Raw genomic sequence first — 20,123 nt, 5'->3', positions numbered from 1 at the left:
TGTAAATTCGTTGAAACCCTCTTTTTTTTTATATAAAAAAACATTTAATGACTGAATAAAGAATGTCGTGTATTATACACAATAGGCCTAATACTAATATTCTATATACAATAGGCCTAATACTAATGTTCTATGAGAATCATGATTGATTACACGTACGTTATCAGTTTTACAGATTCCAATAACTTTAATACATTCTCTCACTGACGTTATTTGAGTTGCTTGTAAAAAAGTTTAACGTAAAACTGAAATTTGTATTAAGAAACGAATACGTGATTAAAAGTTTAAGCAAGCAGTTTAATAATTTCATATAGGTGAAAATATGGTTCCAGAACCGAAAAGAATGAAGTGGAGAAACTCCAAGGAGCGTGAACTGTTATCCGCGGGTGGATCACGTGAGCAAACATTACCTACAAAAACCAACCCAAATCCAGACCTGAGTGACGTTAGGGTTGAACAGAAAAATTCTTCCTTCGACGATGATGTCATACCTAATAATGGTGACGTTCTTCCTCCTAGTGGGCAGATGAGTGGTTCAGCAGGTCCAGACGAGAGTAATGAATCCGACATGGCGTCGGCGGCGGGAAGTCCCCTGGATTTGGAAGAGGACCACGTAAACGTGCTGTAATAAAGGTTTACAAGAACAACAAAAAAAAAAAACTGTTTTTGACCATCGATATTTAAAAGCTGGTGGTTTATTGAATGTCATCTCGAAGTTGAAAACAAACTGAAACATGCGGATGAGACTTTAAAAGATAAAACCTGAAAATACGACTGAGTCATTTTTATTATTTAAATTTTCTTGGGTACAATTTAAGTCTCAACACATCAAATTCTACCAAGAACACGCCGTTTTTTTAAGTGTACGTGCCAAAACACATATGTGAGAGAATGAAAGATCCCAATGTAATACTAAAACATGATAGTGAATAGAAAGTGACATTACCTGTAGGCAACCAGGGTTAACAGAAATTATCATTGTTTTTTTTTATGTGAATCTACAGCTGAAAATTATGCTATAACTAATCATTCCTTAATAATAACAATTATAATCCAAATGTAGTTTTTAGTTGCTGTTTTAATCACCTAATAATTGACATGTTTTACGTAGTAGTAATAGTACATAGGGCTTGATGAAGTGTAATAAAAGTAGCGTGAATTTTTTACATATTTTACTTCTTCTGAGTGTTTGCTTTTACTCAGAATAACAGCTTAGTTACAGTTCTGTTACATTGTGTAGACTTTCAAAACTACGAGTTTGTACTGTTAAAAAAATCGCGTGTATGATTTTTAGAAAACCACAAGTCTTTCGACGGCGGTATTTAAAGAATAACTCGGGATTTTTTTAAACCAACCTATGGCTCAAAATTAATTTGTAACGTTTCTCTGAAACTTCTTTAGTTTTTTCTTGGTTTTGGTTTTCGTCGCGTGAAATGTGTGATTTTACACGTTACGTATCAATTATTTCATTATAAACGGTTTTAATTAAAAATATACTTTTACTAAATTCTTATGAAGTCGGGATAATAGCGAACTAAATATATAGACGATTGTTTTTTTGCTTTTTTAACGTGCTCGGAAAGACTAAGGTTTAGTGACCATACAGAAAAAAAAAATCACCCATGTGAGTCCAACAATTTAAGTTTAATTGAAACTAGAGAATTTGCATTCTGGTTTATTTTTGAATTAATTTTTTTAGAGGGGAAACGGACGCGAGGTTCTTAGTAATCGTAAGAAGGCAATTAGTTGTCTGCCAGGAGATTTAATATTTGGAAACTTTTGAAGTAGAAAATATGATCTTGCTATAAGTGAGATTAAGAGTTTCTCGTAGGCCGCGAGATGGTGCTACGTTCAGCCAGGCGCAAACCAGGGACCGAGTAGAAGAGACTGGAAGCATATGCTAATCGTTTTGGCTTGAAAACATTGAATCAATAGCATTATTCAACTTTCAGTGACGACTTCATATTCTCCTGCCCGAGAACTGAAGCGAAAACATTTCAACTGAGTTGAACTGCAGAATTATGCATGTTTCTTCATAGCAATAAGGCATTATTAGGTTGCTTGTTCAATTTTAATGGTGGGGTATAGCCATCCTTTCTAGCCTTTTCGCATTATATTAACAAAGCAAAAGAAGGACTGGAACGTGTAATTAGAAAACTACGTAGTCGTGTTAAAAGGAATTTTGTGTTTAAGGTAATGTGTAAATAAGACACGAAAGAGGCTGTGAGAAACATTTCTGTAGTCTACTTTAGCGTATGAAATGTTTCATAGACGATAATTTGTGTTTTGTAAAATAAGAAATTTCTGTGTTATTGTTACAGTTCTGAGCTATCTTTGTGTTACAGATTCACGTGTGTATACCAAACAATTTCAATAACATATTGGTATTGTTGGAGTTGCCATTTAGATTGATGTGGATAATACAAAGATAAACTACACTTCTCTCTCTTTCTGGGTGTGTTGTGTATTTTTTCCAGCGTTTAAAGGTCACAACAAGTATATATGATTTAATATGAGTTAACTTGCGTGTTGCAAATGATCAAGTTATTACTAACACGTGGTTTTAACACCACCTGAGAAGAAGGTACACGGGAAGGAACTGTGAAAAATGTTAGAAACCAAACTGATTTTACTAATATAAATACAAGTTTCAGAAAAAAAGTAAAACAATGGAAAAATCTACCCAGGAGCTAACTATACAAGCGACTATGTTTGTGTAATATGCAACATTAAGATAAGAATGAAGAGGCTTAAATTTATATATATATTTGACATTTATTTTCCAGGGAGATTAACTTACATTACTGTATTCATTGTAATAATTCATCGGCGTACTAAAAATAAACATCTTAATCAGTTTCTAAATAATTCTAAGATATAAAAAAAACAATTATTTTTAAAATAATGATATATTTTTCCTTCTGTTTCGGGCCCGGCATGGCCAGGTGGGTTAAGGCGTGCGACTCGTAATCCGAGGGTCGCGGATTCGCATCCCCGTTGCGCCAAACATGCTCGCCCTTTCAGCCGTAGGGGCGTTATAATATTACGCTCAATCCCACTATTCGTTGGTAAAAGAGTAGCTCAAGAGTTGGCGGTGGGTGGTGGTGAATAGCTGCCTTCCTTCTAGTCTTACATTGCTAAATTTGGGACGGCTAGCGCAGATAGTTCTCATGTAGCTATGCGCGAAATTCAAACAAACAAACAAATTTCTTGTGTTAAGCCTGATACTTTCCTCAAACTTACTTCTTACAGTTAAGTTCTCACAACTTATTCTCAGAAGTATTTCATACTTGTAGTGTTTTCTATAATACACACGGAAATGGTTTAAGATATTCTTTACTTACGTATAAATACATATATTTACCTTTTATTTCATGCAGGAATATTTATAAATAAAAGTATCTCCCCTCAGATCGTCTTAACAAATGCTATTATCTCCTAACATGATACGCATATAATTGTTCGTATTATTAAGACACATTAGTATAACAAACGTTTGTAAATGTGATTACTAAATAATACAAACAAACAAAAATCTTATTTTCATGCACTGACATTCAACTGACACGTGAAACAGTCCCACAGAACGAGGACTTTATTTATATATATTTCATCAATTATTGCTCATAAATCTTGTAAAACATACAATGAAATTCAGCTATTTCTAAGTTGGACGAACTGGAACGTGGCTCAAGCGTAAATATACAAAATCGGGCAGATTCGCATATTTTGTTTTTCTCTTCACAATAATAAATTACGATTACAATCAAACTTCTGTTCTATAGCAATGTGAATGTTTCTAGGTATATCAATGAAAACAGTAGAATAATAAATAAAACTAAATACTACAGTATTTATTAGACGTCTCGTGTCGTCATGAAGACGTAACAAATTTGACAACAAATAGAAAAACAGTTTGACTAACACTTTTCCTATACATTGCGGGGGTTTGAGTTTTCTGTAAGTCTAAAATCGTAAGGAAACCGTTTATATGTGTCTCCAAAGTGGCACAATAAAAAAATTCATTATATTAAGTTGAAATTATGAGGCAAAGATAACGACACATCATACAGAGCAAGAGTTATGTTCATAACTCATGACGTTTCATCAGTTTAGCCTAATATCATTAAGTTTAAATAATAACTGATACATAGAAAGCAAGAGTTATGTTCATAACTCATGACGTTTCATCAGTATAGCCTAATATCATTAAGTGTAAATAATAACTGATACATAGAAAGCAAGAGTTATGTTCATAACTCATGACGTTTCATCAGTATAGCCTAATATCATTAAGTGTAAATAATAACTGATACATAGAAAGCAAGAGTTATGTTCATAACTCATGACGTTTCATCAGGTTAACCTAATATCATTAAGTGTAAATAATAACTGATACATAGAAAGCAAGAGTTATGTTCATAACTCTTTACGTTTCATCAGGTTAACCTAATATCATTAAGTGTAAATAATAACTGATACATAGAAAGCAAGAGTTATGTTCATAACTCACTACGTTTCATCAAGTTAACCTAATATTATTAAGTGTAAATAATAACTGATACATAGAAAGCAAGAGTTATGTTCATAACTCACGACGTTTCAATAGGTTACCTAATATCATTAAGCGTAAATAATAACTGATACACGTGGAGCATGATGAATCACGTTTGTTTACGGTACTTTACGTAAGTCTACGTAAACTTGTGTCTACGGTACTTTCTCATAGAGAAAGACATGATATACTAAGTAAAAATGCCAGGAAACGTATTAAAAATCTTGTATTTCAGTTTCGGAAACATCGTGTATGATTTCCAACAGTTTTCTGGACAGAACATACGAGTATCAAAGCACATCTGTTGATATATAGTTTCCCTAGGACATGATTTAATAATTTTAATATTTTTACAATCATTTTGTACAAATCTCGCTCTTACTAATAACCTAGACAGAAGACCATTTGTTCCTATAAACTAGCTAATGATGTATGACACACATAGCAGTAAAAATGACGCATTATTATAATAAATAAATAATAAATAAACAATACATTACACCTTAAAAACCTGTTACGAGGTGGGAGTGTAATATCCATAAATTTAAACCAGTTTTCTCTTTAAGTTTTTTTTGTTACCGAACCGGTTATTATCAAGAGAGTTATCAAAATGTTTCAATGCAAATTTCAAATTGAAATTAATTTATAGCGTGTTTGAAAACCCGGTTAAACCGGTAGAGCCGTTAATGAAATAATTACGAAAACTTTTAATTTCTGAGTAATTAGTTTACATGTATTCATTGTAAGTTATGAACTAATTAAACAAACAGTCAGCAAGACGTACGAAGGCCCCGCCATGGCCAGGTGGTTAAGGCACTCGACTCGTAATCAGAGGGTCGCGGGTTCGAATCCCTATGACACCAAACATGCTCGCCCTCTCACCTGTGGGCGTTAGGTAGTAAAAGAGTAGCCCAAGAGTTGGCGGTGGGTGGTGATGACATTACTAAATTAGGGACGGCTAGCGCAGATAGCTCTCGTGTAGCTTTGCGCGAAAAATCAAAACAAACACGACGTACGAAATATGGATCACGTTTGCGCGTGTTTTCTTACAGCAAAGCTATATCTGGCTACCTCCTGTGTCTGCTGAGAAGAATCTAACCCCTGATTTTAGCATCGTAAATTTGAAAACTTACCACTATCCTAGCGGAGAACACATATAAGCGTAACCGCCACTCTAGAATATCAGATGCCATAAATAAGAAATAAAAAAAAATTGATTTTGCCTTTATTTTCAGGCTTAATGATCGACTTTGCAATATTTTAAATTTTTCTTAAAAATCTGGTTGAAGCGTTGTCCATGTGTGTGTTATTTTAACACTACGAAATTTATTTTTTTCAAAAAATACAAAAATTGTTTTTCATACAGAACTTAGCTATGACTGTAAGTTAGGTCATCCAATATGAAGTTTCTTTTATAATATACAGAAAAGCTAGTTTCGATTTAGCCCGAAAGAAGTTGAACCTGTCTGAAGGAATGAAACCACGAATTTTTGCTTTATAAGCGTTCAAGTCTAGGGGTGAGAAACAGCGAGAAGGGTCTGTCTGTGTATGTGTGTTTTCTTATAGCAAAGTCATATTGGACTATGTGCTGAGTCTTTTTTGTTGTTGTTTTTTCAATTAAGCACAATGCTACACAAGGGGCTATCTGTGCTCTGCTTACAACAGGTATCGAAACCCGGATTTTAGCGATGTAAGTCCGCAGACATACCGCTGAGCCACTGGGGGGGCATCTGCTGAGTCAAGCGAGGGAATCCAACCCCTGATTTTAGCGTTGTAAATCCGTAGACATACCGCTGAGTCACTGGGGGCATCTGCTGAGTCAAGCGGGGGAATCAACCCTGATTTTAGCGTTGTAAATCCGTACCAGCAAAGTATATGAGGAGGGCCTGATGGCGCAAGAAATTAATGTTTGTTACATGTCTGAACTTCTGATCAGCATTACAGTTGTCTCTTTCTAATTTCAAATAATTTACTCATGAAATTTGTAAATAGAATATTTACCCCGAAAAATAGAAGTTACACAACCGCTCACTAACCAATATCATAAATTGTGAAGTTCATAAAGAAACGATAATTAATTATGAGACGACATTAACTTCTAAAATTTTAATAAACTAAAACCCTTTACAAACACAGAGGCTATTTATATGTAATATCATTCGAAATGATCCACGTCTCTATTTATACTGTACAGATATACCGATTACAATATTTCATAACTTCTTTTTATCGTATGGAAGCCTCATTACTACGTACATATTATTTGGTTATGATCTGTAGTAAATTAATTCATTTTCCGATCAGTTTCTTTCAAATCTCACGCAAAGCTACACGAAGGCTGTCTGCATTAATTGTCTCTTACTTAGCAGTGATCGAGTAGAATGAAGGCAGCTAATCAACGCCACCTACCGTCAACTCTTGGATTACTTTCTTACCAACGAACAACGAGATTGATTGTTACATTATAATCCCACTACAGCTGATAGGTTGAGAATTTTCTGTGGTTGGGACTGGAATATGCGATCCCCAGATTGCGAGTCCTAATCACCAGGCCATATTTCCTGATCGAGTTTTCTACTTTAAATAAAGATCAGCCCAGTATGCCCAAGTGGTTAGGGCACTCGACTCGTAATCTGAAGGTCGTGGGTTCGAATTCCCGTCACACCAAACATATTCGCCCTTTCAGCCGTGGGGACGTTATAAAGTGACAGCCAATCCCACTATTCGTTGGTAAAAAAGCAAGAGTTGGCAGTGGTTAATGACCATACCTTCACTCTAGTCTTACACTGCTAAATTATAGATGGCCAGCGTAGATAGCCCCCGTATAGCTTTCCTCGAAATTCAAATACAAATAAACAAACCATTTCTAAGAGTTCGTATGTATTTAATTGATTGTTAAAAAGAAAATGTTTGTTGATATTGTAAACAACCAAACAACAACAAAGAAACGTGGAGATAAATATATTCATAGAATTGTTTATCATACTTGCATGGTATGCGTAATTACAATTTAATGAAACACATCTGGCACAAGGCATATCTATATTTACTTTTAATTTTATAAAAGCAAAATTCTAGTAATTACAAACATTGCATAAATAATCTATTTCTAGGCTTGAAAATTTACAATCTAATTATGGCGTAATACATTAAATTAGACTTACAATTAGGGTTATATTTATCTAAGGTTTCATATAAAAGATTCATCATTACACAGCAAGAATCTTTCTTTGAAGTTAGAACAGCTTACGTAAGCGATTATATTGTTTGGTTAAGTACTCGTTCTTGTAATTCAGTAAGTATTTACACACATCAAGCCTTCACACAAAAGTGATTGAAGAATTAGGATTCATTACTTCAAACTAAAGTCCTTCAAACTTAAAGTTTTAGTTGTTTTCCTGTTAGTCAGCGCAAGGTAGATTTTCATGCGGTGTGTTAGTTAAAATGTCAGCTGTTATAATATTATATTTCGCATCATAACTTTTACGTAAAGCTTTTCGATCAATATAAAAATATTTTAAGGAAATTCTGTAGCAAGAGAAGGTCTTATTTTTAAATAATGAGACAGCTTTCTTGTAAAGAAGCGACACACCATGCTAAAAGCAATGGAAACAGCATACACTGAGAGGAAGGTCCACTCTGATGTCCACTCTAATAAAATTGCGGCCGACTATCTCTGGAGTCAATCACAGCCTGGGATCTGTTATTAACATGATTATCATTAGCCATCGTTACCCGTGTAATAAAGCAAACAACCTTTCCTCTTGCAAGAAGGCATCTCAAAAGTAACAGGAATTCGGATCCTGTTCTTTTTGTTCCTGAAGTAAGATCAGAAAATCTGAAAATTCGAGTCAGAGTCCTAAGCCGACTAAAGTATATTTTGTACGAGATTTCTTTAAAAAATTACTGCCAGATATAGCGTGCGATATGGTAACGTGATGAAAGAGGTCTGGTTCTTTACAATGGAATTTTATTAATGGATGAGGTTACGTTCATGGTGTCTCAAGATAAAAAGGCATTCATGACTCTCTCAACTGTTTATGGTGGACTTAGTTCAAAGCCAACTGAAATAGGTCAACACGAAGATACGTCAGTTATATGGGCGTCAAACTCTGAACGTTTCACCTAAATTGAGCAATAAGTGGAAAACCATTGTCCAACTATATTGCATTTCCATTGCTCATCACCCAAAATAATGTCCAAAGGACCATTTTGGGGCTATGACCATCTGCGAAAAACAGAAACATGGAGGAACATTGAAGTTTCGTGAGTTCTAGCGATGTATGTTATAAGAATAAACATCATTTAACTTTTATATTTTCACACCAGGAGAAAATGTATATTTACTCTAATAAAATGTTCATTAGTTAACTTGAACGTAAAGCAAAAAATAAAGTCTGAAGTTGAAATTATGGGAACTTCCATATTTTATGAAATGCATTTAAGGTTATAAATTTTTTTTCCTTGTTATTACTTACTCATTTATTGCATTTAAATGTCAGAAAAAAATTTGATAAGAAAAGAAGATAAAAATGTATGTTGAAATACGAAATCAATTTATAGTCGTTAAACAAAACGCAAGGAACTAGAAATAACGTCTAAACACCGCCTGAATTGCATGCTGGCATAAATACACCACAACAAAATCAATGGTGCCAAGCTTCTATTGTTACTCACTCATCCATCCTTTCATCGAATCAGCGAAATGAAATCACTATTCGACCACGGCAAAAAAAACCAAAAAAAACACACAATAAAAAACAAAAACTTAGGTTAAGCTAAAAGCCAGCTAGAGAGTGCGATGTTGGACAGAGATGAATTTAGATTTTCTTATATAAATTTGGGGAAGCAATAAGTATAAGAAACACATACATTTTAATATGTGTAATAACACTTTAGAGCCTGTTGCTTGTGTTGTAGCAACCAAAATAGAATACCGTTTAACATGTGGCAAATGTCAACAGTACGGCAAAAATGGTCTTTCAACTTATGGGCCCGGCATGGTCAGGTGGTTAAGGCACTCGACTCGTAATATGAGGGTCGCGAGTTCGAATCCCAGTCGTAACAAACATGCTCGCCCTTTCAGCCGTGGGGGCGTTATAATGTGACAGTCAATCAAAATTGGCGATGGGTGGCGATGACTAGCTGCCTTCCCTCTAGTCTCACACTGCAAAATTAGGGGCAGCAAACGCAGATAGCCCTCGTGTAGCTTTGCGTGAGATTCTAAAACAAACAATCCAACTTATGGCCGAAAATCTGAACCAACGGACTCTAGTTGCGACATAAAAAGACAGAAGAAAAATATTGTCGGGATAAACCTGTTAAACTAGATGTACACAGGTAAGATTGTCTTCTTACTTCAGTCTTCCCGGTATCACAGTAAAGGCTATTTTTCTTCAAGTGAGAACGTGATGCGAGTGTGTGTATTTTTTTTACAGAAAAGCCACGTCGGGCTATCTGCGGAGCCCACCGAGGGGAATCAATCCCCTAATTTTAGCGTTGTAAATATGTAGACATACCGCCGTACTAGCTGGAGGCAGAACGTGATGCCTTGAAGAGTATTGGGTTTTACAATCATTCACATTAATAGCGATGTAAAACAAATGTTGTTAGCGAAAGAACAGTATCTTAAGCTTGGTCGTAAATAAGGTACAACTTGATATTTAAGGCCAGGTTTTTAAAAACGGTATATCTGTAAAGAACATGTTTTCAATATGAAAAAAAAAAAAAAAATGGGCATTTTGGGGCAAACAGAAAAAAATGAAATTTATGATAAATTGACATAAGGCTTTAGAAATAAAACTCTCAATCGTAATATTGGGAAACTTTAGTGAGCCATTTGTTTCGTGGTTGATATACGTTAAAACAAAAGAAAAAATTCGAGAAGCGAAATTGGTAGTACCTTGAGGTGTAATTTAGTAAAGACACACAAAAGAAACAGCCCTTATTTTGTATTGTTTAACACCTACGACATTTTAAAATCTGATTAACACGTGTTTCGCACACACGTGAAAAAATATTGTTTATTATTCCTCGTTGTTTGCACATAGCTACGTCGGTGTAGCTTCAATTTCATATGGAGGTTGTTGACAGCCGCTTGAAGGCGAGTGCAGGTAATCAAGCTCTTCGTCGGGTTCTTGTGTTCAACAAAACCGCTCATCTTTTCAGTCGTCGCCACTAATTTTTTCATTCAGTTATGACTGAAGTATTTTGCTTTAAGAAGAAACCATGCCAAGTTACAGCATAAACTACAAGATATTAAAATTGAACGGGAAGCTGTATGGGTAAAACAGAAAGCGTGAAAGGCCAATAATAGGGTAATCATTCAACTGACACGGCGTCAGCTGAAGCTGTCTCGATTGCTTACAAGTTTCTTCCTATAAAGCTTCAACACAAGATGGCGCAGAGAGCACGGGAAGTTAGACTATAGAAGACGGGTCCATTATTTCCTCTCTGAAAAAAATGAAAAGATAAAAAAAAAAAACTGCTTGATTAGAAAGTAAGATTGCGATGACTCTGTAGGCATAACCCAGCAGGTATTTTGTGAGAAGCGGTTATCAGAGACGTATGTGTAGAATAGGTGGTTGTTTCACAGGAAGTGAAACGCACACAAATCAGCAGGAAAATAAGGTGGCGTTCACCCGACACCTGCATTTGACAGAACCCGGAGGCAGCGTACGATAGAGGGTGGGGAGGGTTATGTCAGCATGTGGATGTAGAAGTGGGGATGTTGACAACTTAACTTTCTATTTTGCCGCGAAATGTTCATAGTGCTACTAACTGAAAATGAGAACTAAACCTGATATTTTAACAGTTCAAACCGAAATTGTATTTTAAAAAAGCAGCTTTAAAGCTTTAATACGACTAGGTCTTACACTTACAAACCTAAATTGAACGCCTCACGACTTGAGGGAAGTTATTCAGTGTACGTTTTAGTATTTTTGTTTTCTTTCAGTATGGAAACTACTTTTACAGGTACAAGTCCGCGGTGTCTACAAACCAAATCATTTCTTAACATTCCAAACTTATGGAAATAAACTGAAAGATCAGTAGGCTTTTATGTGTGGATAGCCTCTCCAGTTCAATTACGATATATATTCCGTGATTTAGAACACAAATGCATGTAGTATACGTTCTATGTAGGTAAATCTGTCTTCCACACGGTTCTTGCAATCTCGAGAAGCTAATATGAAAAGAAGAAACACAGCTGTGGTTTTCTTCACGTTCTATGCAACTGTTTTTAAATGATACTGGAGATGAAATATAATTTAATAACAACAGAGAGCGTTGCAAATCTACATGCAACGCCTCGGCACGGCCAGGTGGTTAAGGCACTCGACTCGTAATCCGAGGGTCGCGGGTTCGAACCGGTTGGACCAAACATGCTCGCTCTTTCAGCCGTGGGGGCGTTATAATGTAACAGTCAATCCCACTATTCGTTGACGGTGATGACTAGCTGCCTTCCCTCTAGTCTTACACTAGTAAATTAGGGACGGCTAGCGCATATAGCCTTCGTGTAGTTTTGCGTGAAATTCAAAACAAACAAACTATATCCAACACATTTAAATTATTTCAAAAGCATTCTAGCAGGTTACAAAACATTAATACTCAGTTCTGTTGTTGTTTGAAATAACATCAAGATTAAACGACTTTAAATAATACCAGCTCACTTGGTTTAGTTTTGTGTATTATTTTAAATCGAAACACAAAAAACTGCATTTGCAAAATACAATACAAGTGAATGTGTTTAAAAATACGTCCAGTTTGATGGTGTATGAAGTAATAAATTATTACTTGTTTTTATGAAAACTTTTTTAAATGTTTGTAACTAAATATCTATATAATAATCTATTTTCTGTTTCATCAACTTAGAATCTTTACGACTGAATATGAACATTAACATGTTAAACAATAAAGCATCATGGTTGTTGTTTTCTTTGCGCAAATGAAATATTTCCACCCTGTCCACCGTGAGAAAATAGTATCCTGAACTTTTGCGTTGTAATTCGGTTAACTGACCGTTGATCAACCGGAGAACAAAGTGGCATATTTTTCTCGCAAATAGTATCTGAATGTAAACTTCACCCACCATTTTACAAATATGTAAAACTTTGTTTTCAAAGTGTAAAATAATTAACTTCAAGTTTTGTTACGAACAATAATTAAAAAAACAACCGTTATACTTTAAGATACTTTGGACTAAAACGCCTGTTGTTTTGTTTTTTTTTATTACATTCGTTCCATTAATTAGGGTTATTAACCGATGAGTTAACAGTTAGTCTAAAATGTGATAAACTTTCACTTAGGTGATGTGTAGTACTTTAAAAAACAAAGTCCACAATCTTTGGTATAAAATATTTTAGTTAGAAACCCTTTTTGTATGGATATATCGTGATGTTTAGAGTACCTCTTGAAGAATTTCCACAGTATTATAGAAATGGAGCTTTTCTTGAAGGAATTATACATTATATGAAGATTAGGTCATATTTGAAGGATTTCTACAATGCAGTATAATTAGATAATTTATTTTAGGACTTATATAATAATAGTGAAACTAAGGACGCATTAAGCACGGCATTGCTAGGTGGTTAGGGCGCTCGACTCGTGATCTGAGAGTAACGGGTTCGAATTCTCGTCACACCAAACTTGCTCACCATTTCAGCCGCGAGGGCGTTATAACATTACGGTCAATCCTACTGTTCGTTGGTAAAATAGTAGCCCAAGAGTTGGCGTCGGGTTGTGATGACTAGCTGCCTTTCCAATTTCTTGTCTTATAGAAGACTAGCGCAGATAGCTCTCGTGTAGCTATGCAGGAAATTCAGAAACAAACAAGTACATATTCATAGATTTTTTTTTGCTTCCAAAAAAAACAAAAAACCAATCTGCAGTTGACCGTTTTACCAGATATTAAGTAAAGTATCAACAAGCTCGTGGTTTATAATGAAATATTCATAACTTTGTTTAACTTCCTTAGGGATTCTAGTGAGTTTGTGGAAGACCTAGGGGAAAATGTTCTTAATGAATACAGAATTAACTTTATAACAAGTTTAATGAGTCCGAGTGTTTAAACATGTTACACCTCGCGTTCGTTGAGATAATTTTAATATGAGTTCCAAGTGAAATGTAAGAATCTCTTTCTTGTCGTTTATAATCTAGTGACGAGTAATATGAAGATGTAGTAATATTATTTTAGTCTTTGTCTGAGATACAGTAATAGTTACCGGTATAAAAACAAGCTTCTAGTGATCAGAGTCTACCAGAGCAGGGATTAAAACTACTAACTTGACGTTAATGGACTACATGCGTTCAGTTGGTATATTGGAATTAAAAAAGTCAAGCTAATAGGTGACTAAACAAGGGTGCAGGTTAGCCCTATGATTGAAAAAGTTAGCATATTAGAATTAAACAAGTCAAGCTAATAGGTCTAACTGTGACTAAACAGGAGTACAGGTTAACCCTATGATTGAACAAGTTAGTATATTGGAATTAAACAAGTCAAGCTAATAGGTCTAACTGTGACTAAACAGGAGTACAGGTTAACCCTATGATTGAACAAGTTAGTATATTAGAATTAAACAAGTCAAGCTAATAGGTCTAACTGTGACTAAACAGGAGTACAGGTTAACCCTATGATTGAACAAGTTAGTATATTGGAATTAAACAAGTCAAGCTAATAGGTCTAACTGTGACTAAACAGGGAGTACAGGTTAACCTATGATTGAACAAGTTAGTATATTAGAATTAAACAAGTCAAGCTAATAGGTCTAACTGTGACTAAACAGGAGTACAGGTTAACCCTATGATTGAACAAGTTAGTATATTGGAATTAAACAAGTCAAGCTAATAGGTCTAACTGTGACTAAACAGGAGTACAGGTTAACCCTATGATTGAACAAGTTAGTATATTAGAATTAAACAAAGTTAATATGAACTTGAACTTATCATACAAGGTCGCAGGTTGACACGACTAGCTGTGGTTCCTGTTATTAAATAAGTTCACAGGTTGACACGACTAGCTGTGGTTCCTGTTATTAAACAAGTTCACAGGTTGACACGACCACTGTGGTTCCTGTTATTAAACAAGTTCGCAGGTTGACACGACTAGCTGTGGTTCCTGTTATCAAACAAGTTCACAGGTTGACACGACTAGCTGTGGTTCCTGTTATTAAACAAGTTCGCAGGTTGACACGACTAGCTGTGGTTCCTGTTATTAAACAAGTTCACAGGTTGACACGACCACTGTGGTTCCTGTTATTAAACAAGTTCGCAGGTTGACACGACTAGCTGTGGTTCCTGTTATCAAACAAGTTCACAGGTTGACACGACTAGCTGTGGTTCCTGTTATTAAACAAGTTCACAGGTTGACACGACTAGCTGTGGTTCCTGTTATTAAACAAGTTCACAGGTTGACACGACTAGCTGTGGTTCCTGTTATCAAACAAGTTCACAGGTTGACACGACTAGCTGTGGTTCCTGTTATTAAACAAGTTCACAGGTTGACGACTAGCTGTGGTTCCTGTTATCAAACAAGTTCACAGGTTGACACGACTAGCTGTGGTTCCTGTTATCAAACAAGTTCACAGGTTGACACGACTAGCTGTGGTTCCTGTTATTAAACAAGGTCGCATGTTAACATTTCCGTGATTGAACAAATTGACAAGCTAAAGTCAATGATTGTTCTATATATTTAAACAGAATTAGAAATTAAAACCATCGATTACGGTACGTCAGAAGAAAGAAGCTAAATTGATAAGTTTAGGTCAGAATTTTTATAGTTCATTTTTTCCATATAAACCTCACGTTAATACGACCTTCAGCTGAGATTTGGACATTATAACCACGTGCTGCACAAACTTTGGGTTACGAATATTTTGTAGGGGGCGCTCAACTCTGACTATAGGAATATCTAAATCATACCTGAAAGTGCAAATTAAAAAAAAAGTTAAAACTGCCATACAAATACAGCTACTATTAAATGATACATTAATAATAATTAACATGAATAGTATGCATACAAGTAGGTTATACACGATGCGGGAGGGCAACATAACGCATGTTTAGAAAGTGGGGCGTCGTAAAAGGCTTGCACACCGCTGCTGTAACAGCCCACGAGGCGGTTTGAATAGCTCTGTTGTCGAACGAAAGTTACAGCAGTTGGCGCCTACACTATACAGCCTTGGTGATATATTGTTCCCGCAGTTTTCTTATTGAAGACTTGCATCGGTCTGTTTATGAGAAAGTCGTCGAAGTTGCTCGTAGTCTAATTGTGATTTTTATATTATCTGGTGCCTTAAAATGACTTCACGGTCTGTTGACTTCAGCGTTATGCGCTATAGCACTTAATATCTAATGCGTGATAATAATAAAACGTACATATATTTCCATATAAAACAAAATTGATTTTCGTTATTCATTATAAATACATTAAACTAAGTGTGTTACAGAAAGTATTATGTAAAGCGAAATAGTAACTCAGCCGGTAGTGTGGTAATAAAGCTATTTCACGGTGAGCACGAACACTAGACTGCTTCAATATAATTAAACCGCAGCATAGAATCCCAATCGAATAGGTTATTAAGTGAAAAGAAATACTTTCTGTTAGCATAATTACGTAAAATAATTTATTAATCATTCTTCTAGATTGTAGAGTGTACTCAGTTTTGTAAATTTACACCCACAACCCTGACAAATAAAACAAATAACTTGACTGCGCTTCTGTATATGCTTATCTATTTAATTTTAACAAAAAAAAATTGATTAGTTTTATTACACTTCTGGTAGAGTTTAACTGCAAAACATTTGATCGAGTTTATCTTTAAAATCTTAATTTGATTTAACTTTAACTTTTTATCGATCGCTGAAAGTATTTCGATTTTAGAAGGTTATTAATTAATAATAGAATTTAACTACATTTCTGATTAAACTAAAATTTTCGACTAAGAAGGAAAACTTGTTAATATTAATGCTTCTGTTTTAGGCCCGACATGGCCAGGGTGTGTTAAGGCGTTTGACTCGTAATCCGAGGGTCGCGGGTTCGAATCCAGTCGCACCAAACATGCTCACCCTTTCAGCCGTATGGGCATTATAATGTGACGGTCAATCCCACTATTCTTTGGTAAAAGAGTAGCCCAAGAGTTGGCGGTGGGTGGTGATGACTATCTGCCTTCCCTCTAGTCTTACACTGCTAAATTAGGGACGGCTAGAGCAGATAGCCCTCGTGCAGCTTTGCGCGAAATTCAAAACAAAAAAGCTTCTATTTTAACTTTTTAAAAATATTAAGTAAGAAAATAATAACACATTCAATTATATGAGTAAATTATCTCTTAAATAAAATGTGACAGTTTTACGTTAACCAGTATTGAATCGAATTCAAGAAAACTAAACGCTTAGGTGTACTTAATGTGAAAAAAAGTCCTGAGATTTAATTAAAGGTAACGTACGCATGTGTAACCAAAAAGACGACTGCAAGTCCAAAAAATTGATCTTTGTTCATTCGTGTTTTTTTTTTAATTTGAGGCAAAGCTACACGAGGGCTATCTGTGCTAGCCGTCCCTAATTTAGCAGTGTAAAACTAGAGGGAAGGCAGCAGGTCATCACCTTTAACCGCCAACTCTTGGGCTACTGTTTTACCAACGAATAGTGGGATTGATCGTCACTTTATAACGTCCCCACTGCTGAAAGGGCGAGCATGTTTGTTGCGACGAGGATACGAATTCGCGCACCTGGGATTACGAGTCGAACGCCCCTAACCACTTCGGGCAAATCCTTGTTCATCATGAGTGTGAGAAATTATTGTTTTTTTTCTTTGTTTTTATCACTACCACTCCCCAGGCACTCATCGTAAGTATGAATGCCTATAACACTACATACCGCGAGTCGATACCCGTTATAAGCACATCACAGGTAACTCTTTGTGTATCTTAATTCAAACAAATAAACAAACATAGTAAGCGATATTCATAGATATCGTAGTTTCTATAATTATTATTTTTTTACAAACACCATTTCGCTAATTGCAAAGTAACGTGCATATTTTAAAAATGAATTCTACTGGATCTGAATTTTTAAACATTTTGCAAAGTTCCATGATAATAGTTTATAACTACTATTAACATACGCCTATTCTTCGTATGGATTTTGTTTGCATGTGTTTGACAGTCTGGTTTGATAATAAAAAACGGGAAAAAACAAAACTTAAATGCATAATAGGTTTAATTATACTTGAACAAATTTAACGACTGGTGAGCTGTGGATCAGCGCATAATAACTATTAGGTTCATCTGCTCGATTACTTCGTGAGAAATTTGTTATTTTAACGCGAAACTGTATTTGTAGTATTCATTAGACGTTTTTTTGTTTTAACATAATTCTTTATTTAAATATGCACCAGACCTTTGTTTATTTTTTGTTTTAACATAATACTGTATCAGTTAGTATTAACTAGATGGTTTGTTTGCTGTTTTAACACGGAAATGTGTTTGTAATATTCAACAGTTTTTTGCTTTAACATAACAATGTATTTGTGGTATTCACTAGCCCGCGTTTGTTTCAATACAACACTGTACTTTTAGTATCCACTAGACGATTTATTTTAACATAAAAATGTGTTTATAATATTCACTAAACAGTTTTTGTTTTAACATAATACACTGTATTTATAGTATTTACTAGAAAGTTTGTTTGTTTATTACACAATGTAACACAATTTTACTTTTCTTGTATCTGGACAGAAAGTGTTATTTCCCAATTGCTTATGCCTAAAGTTAATGAAAAAAAAAACACCTATTTTCTCTTCAAACTTTGATTTAACTGGGAGCGTATAATGAAAACATGTTGGGAGACTATATTTGGGGGCTGATATGTGAAAGTGATTTACATTACAGTCGCAAATCTCGAAAAACTATTCACTTCTAAACATTTTTGTATAACTTTAGTATAAATACATGTAAATCGTGATTCATATGTTGTTTTATTCAGACCTTATGTAAACGAAAATGTGCAAATTTGCCCGTTTCAACACAGAAAATAGGTTAATTTCTAAATTTCATTATTCAGGTCACAAAAGCAAAGTTTGAAGGGAATAATGACCATTTTCTGTACTTTGACAGAATAAGCAATTAAGAAATAGCACATACTATCCAGGAACGAAATTCGTGTTACATAGTTTTATTTGAACATAATACTGTGTTTATAGTATTCACTAGAAAGTTCGTTTGTTTGTTATTTGAACATAATACTGTGTTTATAGTATTTACTAGACAGTTTGTTTGTTTGTTATTTTAACATAATACTGTGTTTATAGTATTCCCTACACGAAGTAAAATACCAGTCTCATAATACATTAATGAAGATGGTGGATTATTCGATTTGTATTGGAAAAGCTAATAATGATAACAGTTTAATGACTAATTATGCTTGTATATAAATGTGTTGATTTACTATCTTCGAATACGATACTTCTTTATACCAGTCTTTGTTTTCTAGTTAAATCTGTCTTCTGGGCAGTAAAGACATTTTAGAAGAACTGAGGTTGGCAGATGTGCAGTAACCAGAAACATGAAATGACTAAGTAGAGGCGTCTTGCTTGATACCACATGAGAAGTCTATAAAGTAGGCCCGTAAGACAACGTTAATTAAATAGTATTTGATTTGTTAACGTTTATCGGGTTTATTTGTCACTTAAGATAACGTGTGAATTTATTTCACTTACATAATTAAACAAGTAAAAAAGAACGATACCCATACCCCGTAGGTGTCAAATAATTAAAAAGTAAATTGATAAAAATAATTAAAGTTAATGAAGCTTCCATATATTCATTCTTCGTCGTCGCATATAAGTAATCTTTGAGAAAGAAAATGTATTATGCAATAGAATATTCATCAGAATATTTATTACCTTCAGAAGGCTGCCATAAAATCTTGAAATATTCAAACTTTATAACTCTAAAATCTCACACATACATTTTTACACAACACTGGAGCGTATTCCGTAACAAACAAACATATTTGTGTACGGTTAACCTGCACCATTTTTTTTTTCATCGTCGGAGTAAGAATATAGTTATATTTATATGATAAAAACTGAAGGTTTGACGTAACCATTCGATTCATTTAGATACTCTTAGCTCATGAAGTCCAACAGTTTCGGTGATAATTAAATCTAATAAATATTTACCAAAACATTCATTCCTTTTGCTGTTTATTGTCTGATCCGCCATTTAATAGATCCAATAAAAATTACCAAAATAGCCACAGCTTTCATTGTTTATTGTCCTCAAAGTCAACCCGCAGTAATTATCTATCTTGAAATATAGTCTATGTCTCATTTATATGCAAAAACGGCTCGTTTGGGTTGAGAAAATATTTTACATAGAAGAGCGAACAACGTTTCGACCTTCTATGTAAAACATTTTCTCAACCCAAACGAGCCGTTTTTGCATATAAATTTCTCAACAAGTGGGTTTCTCGACATCACAGTCTATGTCTCAGTAATTTTACCAACACCAACACTGACTGTAAAAACAAACTGGACTGATGTCCCCATCCACTTTCGAGAAACCCAGTTCGG

The sequence above is a fragment of the Tachypleus tridentatus genome, chromosome 7 (genome assembly GCF_004210375.1).
Source record: "Tachypleus tridentatus isolate NWPU-2018 chromosome 7, ASM421037v1, whole genome shotgun sequence".
In the NCBI taxonomy this organism is placed as follows: Eukaryota; Metazoa; Arthropoda; class Merostomata; order Xiphosura; family Limulidae; genus Tachypleus; species Tachypleus tridentatus.
This window is presented reverse-complemented; position numbering follows the sequence as displayed.